The 22,424-nt window shown below is 52.9% G+C and overlaps 1 protein-coding gene across 5 annotated transcripts in view; it reads right to left on the minus strand.

The window, feature by feature from the left end:
- The window catches only part of DNMT3A (DNA methyltransferase 3 alpha), a 340,200-nt gene extending 323,150 nt beyond the window's left edge, over positions 1-17,050 (minus strand). For all 5 annotated transcript variants that reach the window (XM_063914961.1, XM_063914960.1, XM_063914958.1 and 2 more), the window contains exon 1: positions 16,954-17,050. The gene's annotated coding sequence lies outside the window, so the exon portion shown is untranslated. The remainder of the gene's footprint in view (positions 1-16,953) is intronic.
- Positions 17,051-22,424: the final 5,374 nt, after the last annotated feature.

Here is a 22,424-nt window from a genome sequence, read left to right on the forward strand (position 1 = left end):
TTCCCTATTGCTAGGGGCAACAGCATACAATCAAGATGTTTTCAGCAGAAGAAGATGTTACAACTACAACTCTGGAGGCACGCAGGTCTCCTTTTTATGTCAGTTTTCCACACAGTACCACAGGGGGGTAAGCCCTCCCTGTCTTCTCCAACCAATCAGGTTATTTTACAAAATACCAATAAATTACATTTTACAAGGATATAAGTGCAATAAAACAATATCCTCCTTCCTGTCACCCAGACAACGTTTGGTATCAGATTAACATTCACTATTGATAAATTTATCGCATATCTTCAAAATACAGATGTTTCTGGTCATTCCCATCTCCAGGCAATCCCAGTGTTTAAGATTACAACAGGAATGGCTACAATACAAACAAACGGTCTTCCTTCCTTTATCTTCCATTTAGGGATCGTATATCAAATCGCCTACATGAAACAAGTTCCAAGCCCATAAACCCAGTGATTAGTATCTCTCTCTAAGGAACTTACACATCAAAAGGTATTGTCCTTCACACCTCTCTGATAGAACAGGGCCCTTAGCATGCCACTTCCTATTTCCAGAGGATAAGAGTTGCTTATTCAGACAGCTATAGTAACTGCATTTTTCCTTTAAATATACACCAAGCCTGTCTTGAATATAAAATAGATACAGTTAAACATGCCTTCCTGCAATGGTGCACAGAGCACTACATATGACATGTTAAAAGTAAAACACATCATTAAACAAACTTTTAAACAGTCCGTAACATGGCGCCGGGCACGAGGTTTAACCCCTTCAGTGCCGCAGACGCCATTACACGTGTGGCTGGCTAGTCTCTCCGGCCACAGGGGACATTTACTAAGCAGTGATAAGAGCGGAGAAGTGAGCCAGTGGAGAAATTTCCCCATCAACCAATCAGCAGCTCTGTATCATTTTATAGTATGCCAACTATAGATGTTACTTCAGTGCTGATTGGTTGACATGGGCAACTTCTCCGCTCTTATCACTGCTTAGTAAATGTCCCCCTAAATTCCAGTGCTAAGGTAATGCTACCCAGTCTCTGTGCAAGCAGCCTGCACCTATGATACCCTGGGCTTCGGCCGTATCCCTGGACCCAAGAGCTTTCCATCTCTAGCCCAGTGTACAGCTTAGGTTATGCAGATACTTCCATCTCTCGCTCCCCACACTCAGAGACACCGGAGCGACAGTCAAAGTAACACGGCTGCGTCTGCACTATCGCCTGAGGGCGCTGTCAGGTACGCTCACATGGAACATCTAGTCGCTCCTTCAAGTTGCACCTCGTCCCGAGCGAGTTTACCAACAACCAATTTCTTTCTGTGCGTCTTTTTCCCCGAAAAATGCGTCTTATTCACATCGCTATACAAATAACACACACGAGCCGCCGCTGCTGACTACAATACCACATGTGTGTATCCGCGGCTGTATCTGCATACGAAATGCTGTTTTGCACTGACACTGTAGCGCATCACTCGGTACACAAATACAGCCGCACACAGAATGTGCACGTGCCACATATCAACTGAATGCCTGTGCGTCCTACTCACATGGTGATGCAAATAAGATGCATTTTCAGGGGCAAAGTGGCGGCTGAGTGGCACAGGAGCTGGCGGCTCTCACAGCGCACGGCGGATCGGACGCATCCGTATAGGAGATTTTAGTATGAATAAGTCACTGCTGCACTGCGAGTACTCCCATTGGGCAGTCTGCATGTGACGCACATATCCCCAGATGGATTACCAGCTGCTGTCACATATTTCATCCTGAGCCGGAGTCTAAATGTTGACAGATTGCGTAACGCAGACACAACGTACACACACACAAGTCCAGCAAAGCATCGCACCAACACCGCAGCGTGCAGACACAAAGGAGACTTTACATTCTTAGGGGTCTATTCATGAAGCAGTGATAACAGTGGAGAAGTCAGCCTGTGGAGAAGTTACCCATGGCAACCAATCAGCTGCTCCGTACAATTGTATAGTATGCAAATTATAAATGTTACTTCAGTGCTGATTGGTTGCCATGGGCAACTTCTCCGCTCTTTTCACTGCTTCATGAATAGACCCCTAAATAACAACACAGACACATCCTTTCACTCTGTGGCTGCAGGTGCGCCCGGTCCTGCGCCACTCGGCCCCGTAGAACATGTTTTCCACTGGGTCTTATTGGCATTATTAAAGCAACAAAGCCCTATTGCTGGCGGACACTGAGCAGCTGGGAGTGCGACATTTGTACATCCATGTACGACAGTCCAAATCAACGCAACAAGTGCAGCGGCCGCAGCCTTCCCGCAGAGCCGGATATGAAATGTGACTGCAGTCAGCGGACGGTAGGCCTCAGCCCATGGCGTACAGGGCGCGATACATTCTGTGAATGTGTATAGGAAAAATCAATGTGTCAGCTGCAGGAGCGTAGATACAGGGGGGTGGGTTACACCGCGGCCTCGGGGTGAGGGTATAACCCCCCTGCAGTGCTCCCTCACACGTCAGGCTCTGCAAACCTCCAATCTACCCCTGCGGGGAGAGAAAGGAACACGGGCCCTGAGGAGAGAGCCCCACGCTGTATGAAGCCTTGCGGGTCGTGTCTGCACACAGGTGACATCACGTGTAAAGGTGCATCACAGCGTAATGCCCATACTATGCGGCTATACCTGATCAATAGATCTTTTTTGACATCAGCGAGGCATGAGGCACAAGGCGAGAGGCACGCTTTAAGCCGCAGCGTTCCATTCTTGCTATGCTGAATGTGCCAGGCACTGTGCCCCTGGCAGCGAGGAGGCAGGATGGTACGGCGACAGGATGGCACGGCGGTACACAGCGACAGAGACACAACCAGTGAGTAAGGACGCAGGGCTGGCAGCAGGTGCTCGCAGGCCATAAATCTCGCTGCTTATCTGCACTGAGGTGTGATAAGAGCAGGTGGCGGAAGGCTGGGCAGCTGGACAGGTCATTGTCTCCAACGCGTTTCACCTGTGGGTGATTTACACGGTCCTGATGCAGCATTAACTCTTCAGCTTACAGTGAGTGAGACACACACACACACACACAGACACACACATTAGATACCAGTGTGTTATTGCTCAGCAGAACTAATATTACAAAGACAGTACTGCCATCTAATATTGTGATATACGCAGCCGGCATGTGTGACCCCCACCTCCAGGTGCATCCGCAATAATACTGCGGCAGCGTCAGAAGTAAGGTCGACCCTCGGCAGCACATGTCTGCAGCCATTTTTTTTTGGGGGAGTGGCTACGTGTGACATCACACAGACTCCGTGAAAATGGTCCCGGCCCCGATAACGCCTTCCTGGATGCGGCCGCAATGTGTAAGGCCGCGTACAATTGCGCAGCTGCGTCCAGGTCTGAATAACCCCCATTGAGCACAAAATGTAAACAATATTCGCAGTTTTTCCTTCAGGTATTACCACAAAAAGACGCTTGGGGCTACTAACTCAGGAGCAAGCCCACGGGAGGAGCAGCTGGTCCTGAGATTTACGCCTGCAGCCCTGAGCGTCTGCCCCTGCCACTTGTCGATCTGTCATAGTGAAGCAGACGCTGACGGGAAACTGCGTGCGCTGGAACTAAAAAGGGCGTAAGGGCTATACGTGGTATAGACACAGTCTCACCCGCGCCACATCCCGCTAAAATCTCCGCCTCAAATAGTTTCCTCTGCGGAGCAGTCACTGGAAGTCGGGTTCCGTGGCATAACTCGGGTGGAGTATTGTCCTGCAGAAGCGTGATCGGAACACCAACTTTCAGTGCGCCGAGTGTCAAGCGTCTGGTTTCTGATGTCACACCAAGACCATACATACCTCAGATCCGTCACAAGTCACTAAGCTACAAAATAGTCAGAACGCCATCCAAAGTCATCCAGTACTTTCTTTTAGTGATGAGCGGATTCGGTTTTACTCGTTTCTCAAAACAGAATCTTATTGGTTATCCAAAACACGTGACATCCGTGAGCCAATAAGATTCTGTTTCTGTGTGATGCGAGAACAGAAAAAATATATATATTCGTTTACTGGTGTAGTTATGCTCAGTTACCCTGTACTTGTCCTATATTGTCTTCAGCTGTAAGTCACTGTTTTCCTGTTTTGATTATTTGCATATGTACTCTGTAACTGGGCGCTGCGGAACCCTTGTGGCGCCATATAAATAAAGGATAACAATAACAATATATATATATATATATATATATATATATATATATATATATATACACACACATACATGAACATATACACACACACACACACTGATTCGCCTGCGCACATAGCGGCGCATGTACCTTCTGCATTACCCCCTAATGAGGAAGCATAAAGAACACTCCTCCTGAGGTCAGCGCCACCTTGAGGTCATGGTGGGAAGTGCAGTCCTCGGATAACCCTGCATTGTATCCCTTGCAGTGGCACATACCACATAATGACATGTAATGACTGTGACCAGGAGAGGGGGTATTTATGGAGGGACAGCGCACATTCCTAGACACACTGTAAATGCAGATATTAATCCCCGGAACGCTGTCCCCTGTGCACACTGTGCCGGAGCAGGTGATTACTGTACATAAACTATACCATACATCACGTCCATCATCTGGTGAGAAGAGTCCCAGCTGTCACAGGATGGTTTGTACATTGCACAGTGCCACTTCTTTTGACCCTTAATGCACAGCACTACTTCCCACTATAGTGTTCATTCTAGCACCCTGCACCTGATCAGTGAGGGCAGATTTACATTTTTATCACATCTAAAATTCTGCCTTTCACGGATTAGATGTAGTATGTTATACTGTCCTGGATGCACAGCGCCACCTCCCTCTGTCCTGGATGCACAGCGCCACCACCCTCTGTCCTGGACGCACAGCGCCACCTCCCTCTGTCCTGGATGCACAGCGCCACCACCCTCTGTCCTGGACGCACAGCGCCACCACCCTCTGTCCTGGACGCACAGCGCCACAACCCTCTGTCCTGGACGCACAGCGCCACAACCCTCTGTCCTGGACGCACAGCGCCACAACCCTCTGTCCTGGACGCACAGCGCCACAACCCTCTGTCCTGGACGCACAGCGCCACCTCCCTCTGTCCAGGTTGCACAGCGCCACAACCCTCTGTCCTGGATGCACAGCGCCACAACCCTCTGTCCTGGATGCACAGCGCCACAACCCTCTGTCCTGGATGCACAGCGCCACAACCCTCTGTCCAGGTTGCACAGCGCCTCCTCCCTCTGTCCAGGTTGCACAGCGCCTCCTCCCTCTGTCCAGGTTGCACAGCGCCACCTCCCTCTGTCCAGGTTGCACAACGCCTCCTCCCTCTGTCCAGGTTGCACAGCGCCTCCTCCCTCTGTCCAGGTTGCACAGCGCCACCTCCCTCTGTCCAGGTTGCACAGCGCCACCTCCCTCTGTCCAGGTTGCACAGCGCCACCTCCCTCTGTCCAGGTTGCACAGCGCCACCTCCCTCTGTCCAGGTTGCACAGCGCCACCTCCCTCTGTCCAGGTTGCACAGCGCCACCTCCCTCTGTCCAGGTTGCACAGCGCCACCTCCCTCTGTCCAGGTTGCACAGCGCCACCTCCCTCTGTCCAGGTTGCACAGCGCCACCTCCCTCTGTCCAGGTTGCACAGCGCCACCTCCCTCTGTCCTGGATGCACAGCGCCACAACCCTCTGTCCTGGATGCACAGCGCCACAACCCTCTGTCCTGGATGCACAGTGCCACAACCCTCTGTCCTGGATGCACAGCGCCACAACCCTCTGTCCTGGTTGCACAGCGCCACAACCCTCTGTCCTGGTTGCACAGCGCCTCCTCCCTCTGTCCAGGTTGCACAGCGCCTCCTCCCTCTGTCCAGGTTGCACAGCGCCACCTCCCTCTGTCCAGGTTGCACAGCGCCACCTCCCTCTGTCCAGGTTGCACAGCGCCACCTCCCTCTGTCCAGGTTGCACAGCGCCACCTCCCTCTGTCCAGGTTGCACAGCGCCACCTCCCTCTGTCCAGGTTGCACAGCACCACCTCCCTCTGTCCAGGTTGCACAGCACCACCTCCCTCTGTCCTGGTTGCTTATCACTGGGCATCACAGGGAGTGTAGATCTGAGAACAATGAGGGTTATTCTGAGTTGATCGCAGCAGCAAGTTTGTTAGCAATTGGGCAAAACCATGGGGGGTCATTCCGAGTTGTTCGCTCGCAAGTGAATTTTAGCAGATTTGCTCATGCTAAGCCGCCGCCTACTGGGAGTGAATCTTAGCATCTTAAAATTGCGAACGATGTATTCGCAATATTGCGATTACACACCTCGTAGCAGTTTCTGAGTTGCTTCAGACTTACTCGGCATCTGCGATCATTTCACTGCTTGTCGTTCCTGGTTTGACGTCACAAACACACCCAGCGTTCGCCCAGACTCTCCCCCGTTTCTCCAGCCACTCCTGCGTTTTTTCCGGAAACGGTAGCGTTTTTTCCCACACGCCCATAAAACGGCCTGTTTCCGCCCAGTAACACCCATTTCCTGTCAATCACATTACGATCGCCAGAACGATGAAAATGCCGTGAGTAAAATTCCTAAGTGCATAGCAAATTTACTTGGCGCAGTCGCAGTGCGGACATTGCGCATGCGCATTAAGCGGAAAATCGCTGCGATGCGAAGATTTTTACCGAGCGAACAACTCGGAATGACCCCCCATGTGCAGTGCAGGTGGGGCAGATATAACAGAGAGAGTTAGATTTGGGTGGGTTATATTGTTTCTGTGCAGGGTAAATACTGGCTGCTTTATTTTTACACTGTAATTTAGATTTCAGTCTGAACACACCCCACCCAAATCTAACTCTCTCTGCACATGTTACATCTGCCGCACCTGCAGTGGACATGGTTTTGCCCAACTGCTAACAAATTTCCTGCTGCGATCAACTTGGAATTACCCCCAATATATGGCAATATAGTCACATTTCTGACAGATGCCTCTGTTCTCTAACTCGCCGGCCACGGTAATATTATAACCTATAGGACAGAGGCAGCTCAGTACTACCCCCTCCTCATTACCACACCCTAATACCCTACTCCTCATTACTGCCCCCTCCTCATTACCACACCCTAATACCCTACTCCTCATTATTACCCCCTCCTCATTACCACACCCTAATACCCTACTCCTCCCTCCTCATTAGCTCACCCTAATACCCTACTCCTCATTACTGCCCCCTCCTCATTACCACACCCTAATACCCCACTCCTCATTACTGCCCCCTCCTCATTACCACACCCTAATACCCCACTCCTCATTACTGCCCCCTCCTCATTACCACACCCTAATACCCTACTCCTCATTACTGCCCCCTCCTCATTACCACACCCTAATACCCTACGCCTCATTACTGCCCCCTCCTCATTACCACACCCTAATACCCTACTCCTCATTACTGCCCCCTCCTCATTACCTCACCCTAATACCCTACTCCTCATTACTGCGCCCTCCTCATTACCTCACCCTAATACCCTACTCCTCATTACTGCCCCCTCCTCATTACCACACCCTAATACCCTACTCCTCATTACTGCCCCCTCCACATTACCACACCCTAATACCCTACTCCTCATTACTGCCCCCTCCTCATTACCACACCCTAATACCCCACTCCTCATTACTGCCCCCTCCTCATTACCACACCCTAATACCCCACTCCTCATTACTGCCCCCTCCTCATTACCACACCCTAATACCCTACTCCTCATTACAGCCCCCTCCTCATTACCTCACCCTAATACCCTACTCCTCATTACTGCCCCCTCCTCATTACCTCACCCTAATACCCTACTCCTCATTACTGCCCCCTCCTCATTACCACACCCTAATACCCTACTCCTCATTACAGCCCCCTCCTCATTACCACACCCTAATACCCTACTCCTCATTATTGCCCCCTCCTCATTACCTCACCCTAATACCCTACTCCTCATTATTACCCCCTCCTCATTACCACACCCTAATACCCTACTCCTCATTACCGCCCCCTCCTCATTACCACGCCCTAAACTTACAGCCCCTCTCATTACTGTTCCCAACCCCCCGACAACCCCCCTCACCCCATGCCCTTCATTCAGGCCCGACAACAGGGAGGGTCAAAGGGCACACCCATACCAGGGACCAGAGAATCTGGCATAAACGGGCTGCAGTGCTTAATATGATAGATATATATATACACACACACCTCAGAGATATCAGTGCAGTCCCCAAAGTCTCTGTTGGCGCCTCTGCCTTCATTAGATGGTTAGCAGTGCGCCTTAGTAAATATACAGGGATAAGTCTGGGTAATAATGTCTATGAAAATTAAAAAAATTACCAAAATGCTGCAATAATTACTTTTTTCTCCGCTGCATACGGGAAGCGTCTGGGTGACGGGTAGGTGTATACGCGAAGCGTCTGGGTGACGGGTAGGTGTATACGCGAAGCGTCTGGGTGACGGGTAGGTGTATACGCGAAGCGTCTGGGTGACGGGTAGGTGTATACGCGAAGCGTCTGGGTGACGGGTAGGTGTATACGCGAAGCGTCTGGGTGACGGGTAGGTGTATACGGGAAGCGTCTGGGTGACGGGTAGGTGTATACGGGAAGCGTCTGGGTGACGGGTAGGTGTATACGGAAAGCGTCTGGGTAACAGGTATGTGTATACGGGAAGCGTCTGGGTAACAGTATGGTATACGGAAACGGAAGCGTCTGGGTAACAGGTATGTGTATACGGGAAGCGTCTGGGTAACAGGTATGTGTATACGGGAAGCGTCTGGGTAAAAGGTATGTATATACGGGAAGCGTCTGGGGTAACAGGTATGTGTATACGGGAAGCGTCTGGGTAACAGGTATGTGTATACGGGAAGCGTCTGGGTAACAGGTATGTGTATACGGGAAGCGTCTGGGTAACAGGTATGTGTATACGGGAAGCGTCTGGGTAACAGGTATGTGTATACGGGAAGCGTCTGGGTAACAGGTATGTGTATACGGGAAGCGTCTGGGTAACAAGTATGTGTATACGGGAAGCGTCTGGGTAACAGGTATGTATATATACGGGAAGCGTCTGGGTAAAAGGTATGTGTATACGGGAAGCGTCTGGGTAACAGGCATCTGTATTACGGATCAGACACTCCAGCCACGGCCTGCAGGAAGGTTCTTTGCCACAATGTGACACACAGACGTTGGTTGCTACAGTGCTGATACAATGTTGCCATTCTCTTTCCAATGCTTTAGCCTGTAGTTACGGAATAGCAGAGGACGGAGGGGAGAATTACTGCGACCCATAAACACGCTGTAATAACACGCACAATAAAACTACAGGTGCAGCACACTGCGGGGCAGACGCAGCACACTGCGGGGCAGACGCAGCACACCGGGGGGCAGACGCAGCACACCGGGGGGCAGACGCAGCACACCGGGGGGCAGACGCAGCACACCGGGGGGCAGATGCGAGCTCAGGAGCATAGTTACCCAGCCCAGTTCTCCTACAGTTATGCAGATGCAGTATCCTGGCTATGTACTAAGAATTCTCCTGCAGAATGATAATTAGCGCTGTAGCCCGCAGTCCCTATTATTATCAGAGGGGGCTACGGCAGGACACCTATGTACCAAACTGAGGAAACGTTCCCCCGGGGGAGTCACATATGTACAGGGCGTGTACCAGTTAGCGTTACCGCTTTAGTACATAGCAGGGAGATATTAATCCAAAACGACATCACCCGCCGCGATAGAGTCAGCAATGCTGCGATTATAGTACATACTGTATGCCCCTTGGAGAGAGATAAAGTGGAGAAGTTGCCTCATGTATCTAGCACTTAGAAGCTGATTCTATGGCCAGGCGGGAGGCAATTTCCCGGCTTTCAGGATACCGACGCAGGAATCTCGACACCCGGTGAAATACTGACTGCCGGCTGGAATCCCCACTTGGGTGGTGGTCCAAGCCTACACCCGAGGGTGAATATAACCCTGTCACCGGGCCCGAAGTGCGGCGAGCGCAGCAAGCCCACGAGGGGACACGTTGTGTTCGCCGGAATCCCGGCGTCGGTCTCCTGACCGCCGAGATATCATACTGATCCCGGCCAGGCCTCCCCTTTACCTCTCTCCTAGGCCTCTGTCACCTCCTCGTTTACATCTAGGAGTAGCCGTCCAGGAATGCGTCCGATCACCGCCTCTTGATCCTTGGCGCTCAGCTGTCCCTACGTTTCGATGGGGAACCGGATGTTTAATGCTCTTGTCGCCCTTTTACACAGCGCTGAGCTGATCAACCCCAGACGCTCCGACCAAATCTCTGTCCCCTAAGAGAAGTGCAGCGTGCCCGGATAGGGTCGGGAAAAGCATCCTGTGGAACTACACATGCCAGCATGCCTTGCCACAGATTTAGCAAACCTTAACAGCAAAGCCTACCCCTGGTGCAGGGATCTGCGGGGCTGGACGCCGGCCTACATAATAGAATTATTTGCCGTTAGAACATCTGTTTACCGACGGATGAATTGACAATGGCGGCTGTGTTGTGTTCCCATTCCTGTATTTACTACAGAAGAAGGGATGGGGCCACAGTTAAATTGCAAGGACATTCATAAAAATAAGGTAGATGAAAATACATTTACAGAGGAGAAGGTCCTAACAGAACTTTCAAAACTAAAAGTGGATAAATCAATGGGACCAGATGGAATACACCCAAGGATACTCAAAGAGCTTAAAAGATGTCCTGGTTACACCTTTAACAGAATTATTTAACCAGTCACTAAATACAGGTGATATTCCAGAGGACTGGAAAGGAGCAAATGTAGTTCCACTGCACAAAAGTGGAAGCAAGGAAGAAGCAAGTAACTACAGACCAGTAAGCCTTACATCAGTAGTAGGGAAAGTAATGGAAAAACTATTAAAAGAAAGAGTAGTGGAATATCTTAAATCGAACAACTTACAGGATCCAAAACAGCATGGATTTACTGGTGGGAGATCATGCCAAACAAATCTTATTGACTTTTTTTGACTCTGTGATGAAAATAATAGATCAAGGGGGAGCTGTAGATGTAGCATATCTAGACTTTAGTAAGGCATTTGACACTGTCCCACATCACAGACTGCTAAATAAACTTGAAAGCCTGGGGGTGGATTATAAATTAGTGAAATGGATAAGAACCTGGTTGCAGGATAGGAAACAGGACAGTTGTAGTTAATGGAGTGCAATCTATGGAGGGAAATGTTACCAGTGGAGTACCCCAGGGATCTGTACTAGGTCCAGTTCTCTTTAATATCTTTGTTGGTGACATTGCAGATGGTATTGAAGGGAAGATATGCCTTTTTGCAGATGATACAAAGATATGCAACAGGGTAGACACACCGGGAGGGGTCAAACAAATGATTGATGACCTAGGTAGGCTTGAGAAATGGTCAAGAACGTGGCAACTACAGTTTAATGCTAAAAAATGCAAAATCATGCACTTGGGTCTCAAAAACCCAAAGGCTAAGTATAGTATCAAGGGTACTATAATGGAAACTACTGAGGAGGAAAGAGATTTAGGAGTCACTATTTCAAGTGACTTGAAGGCAGGAAAGCAATGCAACAAAGCAATGAGAAAGGCAAGTCAGATGCTTGGTTGCATTGGGAGAGGAATCAGTAGCAGGAAAAAAGAAGTGATAATGCCACTGTATAGGTCATTGGTAAGGCCCCATCTGGAATACTGTGTCCAGTTCTGGAGACCCTATCTCCAGAAGGATATAAATACATTAGAGAGTGTACAAAGAAGGGCAACTAAAATGGTGCATGGCCTACATCACAAAACTTACCCGGAAAGGCTAAAAGATCTTAACATGTATAGTTTGGAGGAGAGAAGGGAAAGGGGAGACATGATAGAAACTTTCAAATATATAAAGGGTCTTAACAAAGTTCAGGAGGGAAACATTCTTCAAAGGAAAAGAAGTATTAGAACTCGAGGGCATACATTGAGACTGGAGGGGGGGAGGTTCAGGGGAAATTTAAGGAAAAATTACTTCACAGAAAGGGTAGTGGATAAGTGGAATAGCCTCCCATCAGAGGTGGTAGAGGCTAAGACTGTAGGGCAATTTAAACATGCTTGGGACAGGCATATGAATATCCTTACAAAGAATCAAGGTTAAAAAAGGGTTGAGATTGCCTAAAGGATAAAATAAAAAAGGGGCAGACTAGATGGGCCAAGTGGTTCTTATCTGCCGTCAAATTCTATGTTTCTATGTTTCTATCCCCGGAGGAGAGTGCCATGTCTGCAGTGACAGGCAGCCATAGGATGCGGGGATCACCGTATACAGTGAGGGGGGGGATGGGGCGTCGGGGTGTTTGCCAGGCTCAGATAAGGTAATCCTGGCAGTTACAGGGGTGGGGGGAGCGCTGAGCATTACACGTCCTCTAGATCCCCATATTCACAGCTATATTAACCCCGTCTCTGCTGTAGAGACGCCGGCAGAGCTTCCCCCCCGTTCTCAGACCTGCTTCTGATTACAGTCAGGGGGTAACTGAGGACGAAGCGGAGAGAGAGAGAGAGAGAGATCAGATTATCTGCAGATTAGAGGATGAAGTCGCCCCTCAGACCGGCGCACACCCTCCCCTCCCCCCACTGTGCCCTTTCCCTGCTACGCCATGTAACACACAGCTAGGTAAATATCAGACGTCAGGAGCCCCCCCACCAGCACCAAGAACCAGGAAAGATCCCCGGCGCAGATACAGAATTCACAGGGCGCCCTGCGCTGTGCGAGTCACAGGCCTCAGTGAGCGTATCGCCCACATGTGTGCCCGCCTGACAGCTGCAGAGACCCCCGACCGCCAGGCAGGCGTGTGTGTACACATACACACCTCTGCAGACAAAGCCACACATCACCCCCGTCTCAGGTCATGGAGAAAGGAGCTTTGGAATCCGCAGCCCCAGGGAGGGGCGTCCGTGGTAATGGTGAAATAAGACTAAACACGAAGACCCCGCAGCGTAGTGTGAGGGGCTGGCGGCCCGGCTGTTGGTAACCCCGTTTAACCCCGCACAGCAACAAGCTACAGGTGGCTGACATCAATCCCGCGGCCCGGGGAAGGAAACAGATGCTGAGCGTGAGGACAGGCAGCGGGGGCCGCGCGCAGACATTGGTGGGGCATCTGTGGGTTCCGTGGGCTCTGGCCACCGTCTGTACATGGCATGGTCAGCCCGTGCCACAGGGTCAGTCTCCAGGGCAATGCAGGGGGCAGCGAGCCTGGCACACACACACACAATGCCCGGTGCCACCTTATACATCTGTATCTGCAGTAATGCCAGGCCGCAGCCAGACCTCAAGGGCAGACATGACAGTCACAGACAGAGGATGTGAGAGAGGGCAGAGAGAGAGAGAGAGAGAGAGAGACAGGGGATGTGAAAGAGAGAGAGAGAGAGAGCGGGGATGTGAGAGAGGGCAGAGAGACAGGCGAGAGAAAGAGAGACAGGGGATGTGAGAGAGGGCAGAGAGACAGGCGAGAGAGAGAGAGAGAGAGAGAGAGAGAGAGGATGTGAGAGAGGGCAGAGAGACAGGCGAGAGAGAGAGAGAGACAGGGGATGTGAGAGAGGGCAGAGAGACAGGCGAGAGAGAGAGAGACAGGAGAGAGGGCAGAGAGACAGGAGAGAGAGAGAGAGAGAGAGAGAGGGGATGTGAGAGAGGGCAGAGAGACAGGCGAGAGAGAGAGACAGGGGATGTGAGAGAGGGCAGAGAGACAGGCGAGAGAGAGAGAGAGAGAGAGAGAGAGGATGTGAGAGAGGGCAGAGAGACAGGCGAGAGAGAGAGAGAGAGAGAGAGGATGTGAGAGAGGGCAGAGAGACAGGCGAGAGAGAGAGAGAGAGACAGGGGATGTGAGAGAGGGCAGAGAGACAGGCGAGAGAGAGAGAGAGAGACAGGGGATGTGAGAGAGGGCAGAGAGACAGGCGAGAGAGAGAGACAGGGGATGTGAGAGAGGGCAGAGAGACAGGCGAGAGAGAGAGGATGTGAGAGAGGGCAGAGAGACAGGCGAGAGAGAGAGAGAGAGGATGTGAGAGAGGGCAGAGAGACAGGCGAGAGAGAGAGAGACAGGGGATGTGAGAGGGCAGAGAGAGAGAGAGAGAGAGAGAGAGAGAGACAGGGGATGTGAGAGAGGGCAGAGAGACAGGCGAGAGAGAGAGAGAGAGAGAGAGAGAGAGGATGTGAGAGAGGGCAGAGAGACAGGCGAGAGAGAGAGACAGGGGATGTGAGAGGGCAGAGAGGGCAGAGAGAGAGAGAGAGAGACAGACACGGCATGCGAGAGAGGGCAGAGAGAGAGAGAGAGAGACAGACAGGGCATGCGAGAGAGGGCAGAGAGAGAGAGAGAGAGAGACAGACAGGGCATGCGAGAGAGGGCAGAGAGAGAGAGAGACAGACAGGGCATGCGAGAGAGGGGAGAAACAGACAGGGGATGTCAGAGAGGGCAGGGGGAAGGAGAGAGAGAGGATGTGAGAGGGCAAGGGGAAAAGAGAGAGAGAGAGAGAGAGAGAGAGACAGGGGATGTGATTGAGGGCAGGGGGAAGAGAGAGAAAGAGAGAAGAGAGACAGACAGGGAGAGAGAAGAGAGACAGGCAAGGGAGAGAAAGAGACAGACAGAGGATGAGAGAGACAGGGGAGAAACAGACAGTGGATGTGGGAGGGCAGAGAGAGACAGACAGGGAGACAGATAGACAGACAGGGGTTGTGAGAGAGGGCAGAGAGACAGACAGGGGAGGTGAGAGAGAGAGAGAAAGAGAGAGACAGGGGATGTGAGAGAGGGCAGAGGAAAGAGACAGACAGGGGATGTGATTTAGGGCAGAGAGAAAAAGACAGGGGAGAGAGACAGGGAATGTGAGAGAGGGAAAAGTGACAGGGTAGAAAGACAGAGGATGTGAGAGGGAAGAGAGAGACAGACAGAGAGAGATAGGAAATGTGAGAGGGGGTAGAGGGACAGACAGTGGATGTGAAATGAGAGAGAGAGAGACGGGGGTTGTGAGAGAGGGCAGAGGGAAGAGAGACAGGGGAGGTGAGAGAGGGAGAAAGACAGGCAGGGCGAGAAAGAGACAGAGGATGTGAGAGAGGGCAGGGCAAGAGAGAGAGAGACAGGGGATGTGAGAGAGGGCAGGGGGAAGAGAGAGACAGGCAATGTGCGAGAGAGCAGGGGAAGAGAGACACAGGAGATGAGAGAGAGAGAGAGGATGAGAAGGCAGAGGGGAGAGAGAGAGAGAGAGAGAGAGAGAGAGAGAGAGAGAGAGAGAGAGAGAGAGAGAGAGAGAGAGAGAGAGAGAAGAGAGAGCCAGGTAGGTGAGAATGTGAGAAAGGGTAGGGGGAAGAGAGAGACAGGGGGCATGTAAGACAGAGGAGAGAGGGGCAGGTAGTGAGACAGGGAGCATGTAAGAGAGGACAGAGGGGCAGGTAGTGTGAGACAGGGGGCATGTAAGACAGAGGAGAGAGGGGCAGGTAGTGAGACAGGGAGCATGTAAGAGAGGACAGAGGGGCAGGTAGTGTGAGACAGGGGGCATGTAAGACAGAGGAGAGAGGGGCAGGTAGTGAGACAGGGGGCATGTAAGAGGGGACAGAGGGGCAGGTAGTGTGAGACAGGGGGCATGTAAGACAGAGGAGAGAGGGGCAGGTAGTGAGACAGGGGGCATGTAAGACAGAGGAGAGAGGGGCAGGTAGTGAGACAGGGGGCATGTAAGACAGAGGAGAAAGGGGCAGGTAGTGAGACAGGGAGCATGTAAGAGAGGACAGAGGGGCAGGTAGTGTGAGACAGGGGGCATGTAAGACAGAGGAGAGAGGGGCAGGTAGTGAGACAGGGGGCATGTAAGACAGAGGAGAGAGGGGCAGGTAGTGAGACAGGGGGCATGTAAGACAGAGGAGAAAGGGGCAGGTAGTGTGAGACAGGGGGCATGTAAGACAGAGGAGAGAGGGGCAGGTAGTGAGACAGGGGGCATGTAAGACAGAGGAGAGAGGGGCAGGTAGTGTGAGACAGGGGGCATGTAAGACAGAGGAGAGAGGGGCAGGTAGTGAGACAGGGGGCATGTAAGAGAGGAGAGAGGGGGCAGGTAGTGAGACAGGGGGCATGTAAGAGAGGAGAGAGGGGGCAGGTAGTGAGACAGGGGGCATGTAAGAGAGGAGAGAGGGGGCAGGTAGTGTGAGACAGGGGGCATGTAAGAGAGGACAGAGGGGCAGGTAGTGTGAGACAGGGGGCATGTAAGACAGAGGAGAGAGGGGGCAGGTGGTGAGACAGGGGCCATGTAAGAGAGGACAGAGGGGCAGGTAGTGTGAGACAGGGGGCATGTAAGACAGAGGAGAGAGGGGCAGGTAGTGAGACAGGGGGTATGTTAGAGAGGAGAGAGGGCAGGTAGTGAGACAGGGGGCATGTAAGAGAGGAGACAGGGGGCAGGTGGTGAGACAGGGGGCATGTAAGACAGAGGAGAGAGGGGGCAGGTGGTGAGACAGGGGGCAGGTAGTGTGAGACAGGGGGCAGGTGGTGAGACAGGGGGCATGTAAGACAGAGGAGAGAGGGGGCAAGTGGTGAGACAGGGGGCAGGTAGTGTGAGACAGGGGGCATATAAGACAGAGGAGAGAGGGGGCAGGTGGTGAGACAGGGGGCAGGTAGTGTGAGACAGGGGGCAGGTAAGACAGAGGAGAGAGGGGGCAGGTGGTGAGACAGGGGGCAGGTAAGACAAAGGAGAGAGGGGGCAGGTGGTGAGACAGGGGGCAGGTAGTGAGACAGGCCGGCATGGCACCAGGCAGTGCTGCATGTGGGGTGGGGGCACCTTGGAGCTGGCAGGAAGGGAGGGGGGGGGGGGGGGGCACAGGACCCCGCGCTGCATAGTGATAGAGCAATGCAGGGGCAGCTACACTGCACGGCACGCATGACACATATATATGACACATGTATGACACCCCCGGGGGCTGCAGCCCAACACTCCCCTGCACACATCATATTATTATGCACTGTCACCACACCCATGTGCACTTACCCCGGGGCAGGTCGGTGGTCGTGGACAGGGGGTCTTATCCCTCCTTCTCCTGCCTGTGTCCCCCTCGGTCCTCTGTGTGCGTCCCCCCTGCCCCCCCGGCTTCTGCTGCTGCTGCTGCCTGCACCGCCTCCTCCCCTGATCAGTGCTGCTGCAGCCGCCGCCGGGTCCTAGTGCCGGGCCGTACTGCTCCTGCTCCCTGCTGTGTGCTGCACTCACCCTCTCCTCACACTGCACTCAACCTCTCCTCACACTGCACTCAACCTGTCCTCACACTGCACTCACCCTCTCCTCACACTGCACTCACCCTGTCCTCACACTGCACTCACCCTCTCCTCATACTACACTCACCATGTCCTCACACTGCACTCACCCTCTCCTCATACTACACTCACCATGTCCTCACACTGCACTCACCCTCTCCTCATACTACACTCACCATGTCCTCACACTGCACTCACCCTCTCCTCATACTGCACTCACCATGTCCTCACACTGCACTCACCCTCTCCTCATACTACACTCACCATGTCCTCACACTGCACTCACCCTCTCCTCATACTGCACTCACCATGTCCTCACACTGCACTCACCCTCTCCTCATACTACACTCACCATGTCCTCACACTGCACTCACCCTCTCCTCACACTGCACTCACCATGTCCTCACACTGCACTCACCCTCTCCTCATACTACACTCACCATGTCCTCACACTGCACTCACCCTCTCCTCACACTGCACTCACCATGTCCTCACACTGCACTCACCCTCTCTTCATACTGCACTCACCCTGTCCTCACACTGCACTCACCCTCTCCTCATACTACACTCACCATGTCCTCACACTGCACTCTCCCTCTCCTCACACTGCACTCACCCTCTCCTCATACTACACTCACCATGTCCTCACACTGCACTCACCCTCTCCTCACACTGCACTCACCCTCTCCTCATACTACACTCACCATGTCCTCACACTGCACTCACCCTCTCCTCATACTACACTCACCCTCTCCTCATACTGCACTCACCCTGTCCTCACACTGCACTCACCCTCTCCTCACACTGCACTCACCCTCTCCTCACACTGCACTCACCCTCTCCTCACACTGCACTCACCCTCTCCTCATACTGCACTCACCCTGTCCTCATACTGCACTCACCCTGTCCTCATACTGCACTCACCCTCTCCTCATACTGCACTCACCCTCTCCTCATACTGCACTGCTCTACCTGCTGCACTCGCACTCACCCTGTCCTCATACTGCACTGCTCTACCTGCTGCACTCACACTCACCCTGTCCTCACACTGCACTCACCCTCTCCTCATACTGCACTCACCCTCTCCTCACACTGCACTCACCCTGTCCTCATACTGCACTCACCCTATCCTCATACTGCACTCACCCTATCCTCATACTGCACTGCTCTACCTGCTGCACTCACCCTGTCCTCACACTGCACTCACCCTCTCCTCATACTGCACTCACACTGCACTCACCCTCTCCTCATACTGCACTCACCCTGTCCTCACACTGCACTCACCCTCTCCTCATACTGCACTCACCCTCTCCTCATACTGCACTCACCCTGTCCTCATACTGCACTCACCCTCTCCTCACACTGCACTCACCCTGTCCTCATACCGCACTCACCCTATCCTCATACTGCACTCACCCTCTCCTCATACTGCACTGCTCTACCTGCTGCACTCACCCTGTCCTCACACTGCACTCACCCTCTCCTCATACTGCACTCACCCTGTCCTCACACTGCACTCACCCTCTCCTCATACTGCACTCACCCTGTCCTCACACTGCACTCACCCTCTCCTCATACTGCACTCACCCTGTCCTCATACTGCACTCACCCTGTCCTCATACTGCACTCACCCTGTCCTCATACTGCACTGCTCTACCTGCTGCACTCTCCCTGTCCTCATACTGCACTCACCCTGTCCTCATACTGCACTCACCCTCTCCTCATACTGCACTGCTCTACCTGCTGCACTCACCCTGTCCTCACACTGCACTCACCCTGTCCTCATACTGCACTGCTCTACCTGCTGCACTTACACTCACCCTGTCCACACACTGCACTCACCCTCTCCTCATACTGCACTCACCCTGTCCTCATACTGCACTCACCCTCTCCTCATACTGCACTCACACTGTCCTCATACTGCACTCACCCTGTCCTCATACTGCACTGCTCTACCTGCTGCACTCACCCTGTCCTCATACTGCACTCACCCTGTCCTCATACTGCACTCACCCTCTCCTCATACTGCACTCACCCTGTCCTCATACTGCACTCACCCTGTCCTCATACTGCACTGCTCTACCTGCTGCACTCACCCTGTCCTCATACTGCACTCACCCTGTCCTCATACTGCACTGCTCTACCTGCTGCACTCACCCTGTCCTCATACTGCACTCACCCTCTCCTCATACTGCACTCACCCTGTCCTCATACTGCACTGCTCTACCTGCTGCACTCACCTTGTCCTCATACTGCACTCACCCTGTCCTCATACTGCACTCACCCTGTCCTCACACTGCACTCACCCTATCCTCATACTGCACTGCTCTACCTGCTGCACTCACACTCACCCTGTCCTCACACTGCACTCACCCTGTCCTCACACTGCACTCACCCTGTCCTCATACTGCACTCACCCTCTCCTCATACTGCACTCACCCTCTCCTCATACTGCACTCACCCTCTCCTGATACTGCACTCACCATGTCCTCACACTGCACTCACACTGTCCTCATACTGCACTCACCGTCTCCTCATACTGCACTCACCCTCTCCTCATACTGCACTCACCCTGTCCTCATACTGCACTCACCCTGTCCTCACACTGCACTCACCCTCTCCTCATACTACACTCACCCTCTCCTCATACTGCACTGCTCTACCAGCTGCACTCACCCTGTCCTCACACTGCACTCACCCTCTCCTCATACTGCACTCACCCTGTCCTCACACTGCACTCACCCTCTCCTCATACTGCACTCACCCTCTTCTCATACTGCACTCACCCTGTCCTCATACTGCACTCACCCTGTCCTCATACTGCACTCATCCTGTCCTCATACTGCACTCACCCTCTCCTCATACTGCACTCACCCTGTCCTCATACTGCACTCACCCTGTCCTCATACTGCACTGCTCTACCTGCTGCACTCACCCTGTCCTCATACTGCACTCACCCTGTCCTCACACTGCACTCACCCTCTCCTCATACTGCACTCACCCTCTCCTCACACTGCACTCACCATGTCCTCACACTGCACTCACCCTGACCTCATACTGCACTCACCCTGTCCTCATACTACACTCACCCTTTCCTCATACTGCACTGCTCTACATGCTGCACTCACCCTGTCCTCATACTGCACTCACCCTGTCCTCATACTGCACTCACCCTGTCCTCACACTGCACTCACCCTGTCCTCATACTGCACTCACCCTGTCCTCATACTGCACTCACCCTGTCCTCACACTGCACTCACCCTGTCCTCACACTGCACTCACCCTGTCCTCATACTGCACTGCTCTACATGCTGCACTCACCCTGTCCTCATACTGCACTCACCCTGTCCTCATACTGCACTCACCCTGTCCTCATACTACACTCACCCTTTCCTCATACTGCACTGCTCTACATGCTGCACTCACCCTGTCCTCATACTGCACTCACCCTCTCCTCACACTACACTCACCCTGTCCTCACACTGCACTCACCCTGTCCTCACACTGCACTCACCCTGTCCTCATACTACACTCACCCTGTCCTCACACTGCACTCACCCTGTCCTCATACTGCACTCACCCTGTCCTCATACTGCACTCACCCTGTCCTCATACTACACTCACCCTGTCCTCACACTGCCTGCACTCACCCTGTCCTCATACTACACTCACCCTGTCCTCATACTACACTCACCCTGTCCTCACACTGCACTCACCCTGTCCTCACACTGCACTCACCCTGTCCTCATACTGCACTCACCCTGTCCTCATACTGCACTGCTCTACCTGCTGCACTCACCCTGTCCTCACACTGCACTCACCCTGTCCTCACACTGCACTCACCCTGTCCTCATACTGCACTCACCCTGTCCTCATACTACACTCACCCTTTCCTCATACTGCACTGCTCTACATGCTGCACTCACCCTGTCCTCATACTGCACTCACCCTGTCCTCATACTGCACTCACCCTGTCCTCACACTGCACTCACCCTGTCCTCATACTGCACTCACCCTGTCCTCATACTGCACTCACCCTGTCCTCACACTGCACTCACCCTGTCCTCACACTGCACTCACCCTGTCCTCATACTGCACTGCTCTACATGCTGCACTCACCCTGTCCTCATACTGCACTCACCCTGTCCTCATACTGCACTCACCCTGTCCTCATACTACACTCACCCTTTCCTCATACTGCACTGCTCTACATGCTGCACTCACCCTGTCCTCATACTGCACTCACCCTCTCCTCACACTACACTCACCCTGTCCTCACACTGCACTCACCCTGTCCTCACACTGCACTCACCCTGTCCTCATACTACACTCACCCTGTCCTCACACTGCACTCACCCTGTCCTCATACTGCACTCACCCTGTCCTCATACTGCACTCACCCTGTCCTCATACTACACTCACCCTGTCCTCACACTGCCTGCACTCACCCTGTCCTCATACTACACTCACTCTGTCCTCATACTACACTCACCCTGTCCTCACACTGCACTCACCCTGTCCTCACACTGCACTCACCCTGTCCTCATACTGCACTCACCCTGTCCTCATACTGCACTGCTCTACCTGCTGCACTCACCCTGTCCTCACACTGCACTCACCCTGTCCTCACACTGCACTCACCCTGTCCTCATACTACACTCACCCTGTCCTCATACTGCACTGCTCTACCTGCTGCACTCGCCCTGTCCTCATACTGCACTCACCCTGTCCTCATACTGCACTGCTCTACCTGCTGCACTCGCACTCATCCTGTCCTCATACTGCACTGCTCTATCTGCTGCACTCACACTCACCCTGTCCTTACACTGCACTCACCCTCTCCTCATACTGCACTCACCCTCTCCTCATACTGCACTCACCCTCTCCTCACTCTCCTCATACTGCACTCACCCTGTCCTCATACTGCACTCACCCTGTCCTCATACTGCACTGCTCTACCTGCTGCACTCACCCTGTCCTCATACTGCACTCACCCTCTCCTCATACTGCACTCACCCTCTCCTCATACTGCACTCACCCTCTCCTCATACTGCACTCACCCTCTCCTCATACTGCACTGCTCTACCTGCTGCACTCACTCTGTCCTCATACTGCACTCACCCTGTCCTCATACTGCACTCACCCTGTCCTCACACTGCACTCACCCTCTCCTCATACTACACTCACCCTCTCCTCACACTGCACTCACCA

The sequence above is a fragment of the Pseudophryne corroboree genome, chromosome 4 (genome assembly GCF_028390025.1).
Source record: "Pseudophryne corroboree isolate aPseCor3 chromosome 4, aPseCor3.hap2, whole genome shotgun sequence".
Taxonomy (NCBI): Eukaryota; Metazoa; Chordata; class Amphibia; order Anura; family Myobatrachidae; genus Pseudophryne; species Pseudophryne corroboree.